Source organism: Lissotriton vulgaris, chromosome 7, assembly GCF_964263255.1.
Source record: "Lissotriton vulgaris chromosome 7, aLisVul1.2, whole genome shotgun sequence".
In the NCBI taxonomy this organism is placed as follows: domain Eukaryota; kingdom Metazoa; phylum Chordata; class Amphibia; order Caudata; family Salamandridae; genus Lissotriton; species Lissotriton vulgaris.
In genome coordinates, this window is record NC_141695.1 from 1410230926 (window position 1) to 1410237980 (window position 7055).

Here is a 7055-nt window from a genome sequence, read left to right on the forward strand (position 1 = left end):
AGGCTCTCGCACTTGGAGGTCAGAAATCTGTCTCGGAGGCAGGCTGGAAGAGACCAGTCAGCCAGCACACCAGAGGCTGGTATATTTTCCAGGGGGCACCTCTAAGGTGCCCTCTGTGTGCATGTATTCACAAATCCACCACCGGAATCATGGTGGATTTGTAAATGTGAGATGTTTGATACCAAACATCCATATTTTCAGAGAAGCCATCAAGTAACTTGGGAGATTCTTTTAACCAGTGTCCAGCACATGTTCTAAAATGGCTTCCCTGTTCACTTGGACTGGCAATAATGGAACTGTATTAATACCAAAACCAAAAAGGGAGGTACCCTCTGAACCAATACGGGACAGGGTGAACAAATTCAAAAGAAAATAAGTCCCTCAGCATAAGGATATCCCTTACGTCGTAATACAACCAGCCAAAGAAATATTATGGAAGGCAGTACTCGACCCAAAGAATAACCGAACAATCCAGTTAAAGCTGTCTTTGCTCACTAAATTTGAAGATAGTGACTAATGTCAGTTTAGAAGCTCCGTAAATACATGCAACAAAGAAAATGATACTATGAAAAACAGTTAAAACCATCAGGTTATTTCTTTAAAAGTTAAAAACATATTAAGACTTCAAAATACATGATTCAGACATTTCATCAAGTAATTATGCACAATACACAGTAAAAAAACAAGAGTCGACGCGGCGTTTCGGTGTCTTATGTGGATGAGTACACCTTCTTCAGGACGTTTTTTTAAAATCACTAAAAAGAAATACAACAATTAAAATTCACTTACTTACAACAGAGTCCTAATATATCCTGACGTTAGTCATTACACTGTAGCTTCTAGCGTGTCATCATATATAATCACATGTTACAGCGCCTATATCGTACAAATATTACATTTAAATAGGACCAGAAGTTATACACAGCCAATTGATCATTGTTTTCTATAAATGGCTCATGCACATACATAAGGACCAAAAATGATACACAGCCAATTAATCACTGTTTTCTATAAATGGCCCCTACACAGCTAGTTGATCACCGTTTTTTATATATAATTGGCCCATGTTACATTTATTTCTGTTTACACGTATCTAACTCCTTACGTGTGCACTAATTTACTAGTTTGCTTTCTAGTCTATATGTCCTTCTTTTAAACATTCAATGCCATCACATACCTCGAGATTTGAGGGATTTAAAGTAACAGATTATACATAGAAGATACTGCTTCTTATCCTTCTAGCGGCGTATCTTGCAGTTTTAGAGATGTTTTTTTTAGAAATTTTCCACCTAAATGATAAATTGTATCAAAACGTTTATTCAAACCTCTATATACAAATGCTTCCTATGTTAATCTAAACTTCTATATCTAGAAGTCCAATAATCAAAAAGGCAATTGGCTGTGTATAACTTCTGGTCCTTTTTTAATTTAATATATTGTACGCTATAGGCGCTGTAATATGTGATTATATATGATGACACGCTAGAAGCTACAGTGTAATGACTAACGTCAGGATATATTAGGACTCTGTTGTAAGTAACTGTTTTTCATAGTATAATTTTCTTTTTTGCATGTATTTACGGAGCTTCTAAACTGACGTTAGTCACCATCTTCAAATTTAGTGAGCGAAGACAGCTTTAACTGGATTGTTCGGTTATTCTTTGGGTTGAGTACGGCCTTCCATAATATTTATTTGGCTGGTTGAATTACGACGTAAGGGATATCCTTATGCTGAGGGACTTCTTTTCTTTTAAAATAATGGAACTGACCAACACATTGTATATCTGCTCATTCAAGTATGCTCTCACATGTAAAATCAATCACCCTGCCTTAGGGCTGTAAGGATGACTTAGAAATACTACATATTGTTGGAGGACATGGCACAGTCGTCCGGTCGTGTTTCCACTTTTGTCTGCACCAAAACTTACAGCCTGCGATGGTACCCCTGCATGATTTTGGTTAGGGGCCCGTTAGGATGGCAACATTCATGCTGCAGCCCTTGGTGTCCCTCTTTAGTACCTCATTTCCTAGGTCCAAGGGTACCATGCACTTGGTACTTATAGAGGGTGCTAAAGGTATTGCCAATTGGGTTAACAAATTTACAGTTTTGGGAAAGAGATCTAGCACCGAGGACCTGCTTAGCAGTAACCTAGTGCTCTTCCAGTTGAAATCACATCAATTACCTGGCAAAAAGTTGGAGTGACCTAACAAAAAGGGGTACTTTCTTACACACTTCCACGCGCAGACACAGCATTTCAGATAGTGCTTTTAAAAAAGCTTCTCTCTGTGACCTCTTTCTCTCGTCTTCACTCATTCTTCTTTTTCACACACTCTCTTTCATGCACACACATGCAGACATCAAACTCACAAAAAACACACACTTGTACCATACTCTGCCTTGCAGTAGAGGTGATCCATTACTTTGGGGGTGGACGGAAGGGTGAATAAAAGTGTCGATACTAAATGCTTCTGAATACAGGCACATTAAAGGCTCTCCCTGTGTCTTTGATGTGTGGCACTCACATAGTTGTGCAAACTGCAAAGCCCACGTTTTTAGGTATGTTAGGACACAGGGTTTCACTAACAGTTATTTTAATACTGCTTCCTGTAAACATATGCGTGCAGTACTTTCTAGACTTGTATTAGTGTACTTTTCAGAGTAGGACACCTCACACTCAGTAATGCCCCCTGTTTTCATCCATTCTGAGCTTAAGATCGTACTATTTTTCCCACACACACTTTACTCTAAGTTTACCTTGAAAAAATTGAATGGTGAAAACCTTGTAATCCTTGTAGATTAAGGCCATAGTGAAATGTATTTCACTTGTATAGCGAGTGGCTACCACTAGCATGACTGTGTAGCGTTGTTACTTTGTTCAATGACACCTTGAGCCAGGCTTGCATACTTCTATAGAGAGGTGCATTAGTCCAACTACTTGAAATGCAAAGAGAGTTTGGTGTCCTGGAGGCTCAGAGGTCTGCTCTCATTGTGTTGTGGTAAACATGGAACTCTATCTAAGTGAAGTGGTGTCATATAGAGATGGAAGTAGACGTAGAGTAACTGTTTTAGGTCTCCCCTATTCAGAGCTTGCGCTGTCTATTTGAAACATGCTGTATTCGGTTATGGATTTGAAGCTCCGCCCTTCTTTTTAATTGGCTGTTGTTTAATGTCCTTTCTAAAGGGTTGCTTTTCATTCGGGAATAGGCTTAGTAGTCCATCCTTAGTGACTCCTTGTCTCCTTTTGGAACCTCCCATAAGGACCTCTTTTACTTGTGTTATTACTCAGTGTGTTTCATTTGCAGTATGTGAGCACTTTTTTTTTAATGGCTTTCTCCTATTGCAGCAGTACATGCTTTCCTGCATGGGACCGCTTTTCAACTCTCTGTGGTCTGGTCCTCATGGCCCGGGGACCGCTTATCAGTTCTCTGCTGTCTGCTCCTTATGGCCAGGGACCATGCTTAATGTTTCAGAAGGGTGCCCGCTTTCATGTGAACAACTACACGGCGGCAATACAGACAATGGCGGCAGCAGCATTTTTTTTCACAGCAGACACCTGCTCGCCCATCTCGATTTTTAGGTCAAGGACCGTAGGCTGCTCTTGCGCAGTCTCGGTCAGAGATTTATTGATTCTTAGTATAGGGGCTTGAACCCGCCTCTCTTCTCCATTGGCTGGCCTCGTAAATACTGGCCAGCCATTGGAGGAGAGGGGCGTCACTCCGTTCAAACCCCGTCTTTTTCGGATTCGGGGGTGTGTTTTTTCTCTTCTTTCTTTTCGTTCTCTTCTCTTCCCATTGGCTGGAATTTTTACATTCCAGCCTATGGGATGAGGAGAGAACGAAAACCACGCCCCCGAATCGGAAAATGTCGGCGCTTTGCTGAAGCCGTTTCAGCCCGACCGCCACGCCGCCAGAAGAAGTCGTCCTCAGGTGAGTGCTTGCTGTTTTAGTCGTACAACCGGAGGCTTCTGATCAGCTTTGCTGCCCGTTCCACCATCTAACCATTTAACGAACGAACACCCAGGCATCATATAACCCCAATCACGCCACATTGTGTCCCGCATTGCTATAATCTATACAAGATTCCACAAAGTAAATATTGGACGATGAGTTGCAAAAAGCGCTCTTTTTAGGTCGAGCTGGAGAAAGCAATGCGAAGCATTGCGTCCAGCTCGACAAGTAATGTCGCCCGCCGCCTGGGAATCTGAGACAGGGGTCGGGCACGCGCGGCGATTGGTGTCTGTGGGCTCGCACGCCCAGCCCGGCGCCGTGCACATCTCCTGTCTCAGATTGCCAGGAAGTCAGCCATGCCTCTGTCGCGCACACACACACAGCCACACTCACACAGACACACACACACATGCACGCACGCATACTGCATTTACACACACGCTCACACGCGCATCCCCCCTTACCTCACCGGGCTCTTGTCGCTGCGCTGGTGTCATCTCTGCACTCCAGCTCCTCTGCCAGCACGACGCGGCAGACACACAGAGACACACACACACACACACTTGCGCACACACATAGAGCCCCCCCCCGCGCACACACACACATGCATACTTACACACTGCATACACGCACGCTCAGACTCACGCGCCCCCCCCCACCCTCTCCACTCACCGGGTCTCTTGTTTTAAATTCCCGACGTCGGATAACTGTGCAAAGGCATGCAAAAACTCAATCAGCTATGGGATGAGGGGACATGCTAAAAGCAGCTGGACGAGCTCCAGGCCTCTATTAGCGCGTGAAACGTAAACGTTACCTACGTGCTTGGGGGGGGGCGCTCGCCCCTTTTCGCGCTCATCCAAAAAAAATCAGGGGCGGGAAGACGCTGTATGTGTTTTCGACTGTCTAGCCAATCACAAGCCATAGAGTTCAAACAAAGAACTAGAGCGCCTACCTCTTCTACTGAGACTTGCGCATGTTTTGGGCCTCTTTTGAAGGTTCGTGGTGCTTGTTTTTAGGTTGCGTGTGGCTGTGGGACCAGTGTACAGAAAGCAAACGTGCTGACTATCAAGCGGGTAACAAAGCGCCCCAGAGAGCGAAGCATTATACCTCCGAGCCGTCGCATAGTATAGACGTGTTAATCATGACCCACTTATGTTTTATTTTATTTATTTAAAAACAAGCTATTTCCCAATTTTGTAATTTGTTAAAAGGGGATGCTTGCAACTTTCTTTGCTTTATTTTAACATGGGTGTTGTGGGGCTGGGGCCAACGTGTGGACTGGCACCGGCATATCTGAGGGAAACGGGCTGCCTCCTTTCAAATATCAGCTGCACTGTGTGCTAACGCGTATCGTGCAGCAGCATTTATAAGCGTGTGTTACCCTGTGCGGGGGCCCTGATGCGCTGGTCTACACTAGTACCATACTACACTGTGTAGGGTGTGCAGTTGGCAGTGTATTGTCCTTGTTTTGATCCTGTGTGGGGAAAGTTTGTGTCATGCGGGAGGACCATGAGGTGCGGTTTTGGGTGCAACAAGCCCAAAAATGTTTGTTTCTTACTGTCGTCTGGTTCTAGGAGTACATCAGTCAGCACAGAAATTGTCAGCGTGACCCCAGTTTAGCTCTACTAGTAAACATTGATAGTCTGTATTATTAAACGCAAGAATGTATGTCCTAAACAGTCATTTTGCATTTTTACATGCCAACATCTTAATATTGAAAAACTGGAGATTTTTAAAAAAAATCGGGAGCTAGTGTTTTTGACTTATGTTGAAGTGCAGGGGGGAGGCAGCTGAAATAAACCCATTTGGAACACACACAAAAAACGGGAGTCTCACACCTGAACCGGTCCTTTTGGTATGTAGCATTCGTGGAATCGTAGTCCCAACAATCACCAACCCTAAATTCTCATAAAAGCGTAAACATCACATGTGCACAATACACTGCTGTGACGACCGCTTGTGCACCAAGATCTCCTTCCTGTAAGGGCCTCTCGTGAACAGACACCGGCTGCATGGGCCGCTTGTGAACTGAAGCACAACAGGAGATAAATCGTCAAATACAGGTTAGCTTTTTTATTGAATTATGTATTCTTAATAAAAACGGCTCCTTATGTTTCCCATCCCTCACTTCTTTAGCTTTCTCCAATACCATGATGTCGCTCAGATTCGAGTCTGCCCATCATTTTTATCCATGTTCTGTTCCCTTCTCTTCTTCTTTCACAATTCCTAATCTTTCATGCCTTCCCTCTCTCACTAACTCCTCTGGTCCTAAGATTTTCCTCTCCCTCACTCTTATCTCGCCCTCACTCTATCTATCGCCCTCACTCTATCTATCGCCCTCACTCTATCTATCGCCCTCACTCTATCTATCGCCCTCCCTCACTCTATCGCCCTCCCTCACTCTATCGCCCTCCCTCACTCTATCGCCCTCCCTCACTCTATCGCCCTCCCTCACTCTATCGCCCTCCCTCACTCTATCGCCCTCCCTCACTCTATCGCCCTCACTCTACCTATCGCCCTCCCTCACTCTATCGCCCTCCCTCACTCTATCGCCCTCCCTCACTCTATCGCCCTCCCTCACTCTATCGCCCTCACTCTACCTATCGCCCTCACTCTACCTATCGCCCTCACTCTACCTATCGCCCTCACTCTACCTATCGCCCTCACTCTACCTATCGCCCTCACTCTACCTATCGCCCTCACTCTACCTATCGCCCTCACTCTACCTATCGCCCTCACTCTGTCTATCTATCGCCCTCACTCTGTCTATCTATCGCCCTCACTCTGTCTATCTATCGCCCTCACTCTGTCTATCTATCGCCCTCACTCTACCTATCGCCCTCCCTCACTCTATCGCCCTCCCTCACTCTATCGCCCTCCCTCACTCTATCGCCCTCACTCTACCTATCGCCCTCCCTCACTCTATCGCCCTCCCTCACTCTATCGCCCTCCCTCACTCTATCGCCCTCCCTCACTCTATCGCCCTCCCTCACTCTATCGCCCTCACTCTACCTATCGCCCTCACTCTACCTATCGCCCTCACTCTACCTATCGCCCTCACTCTACCTATCGCCCTCACTCTACCTATCGCCCTCACTCTACCTATC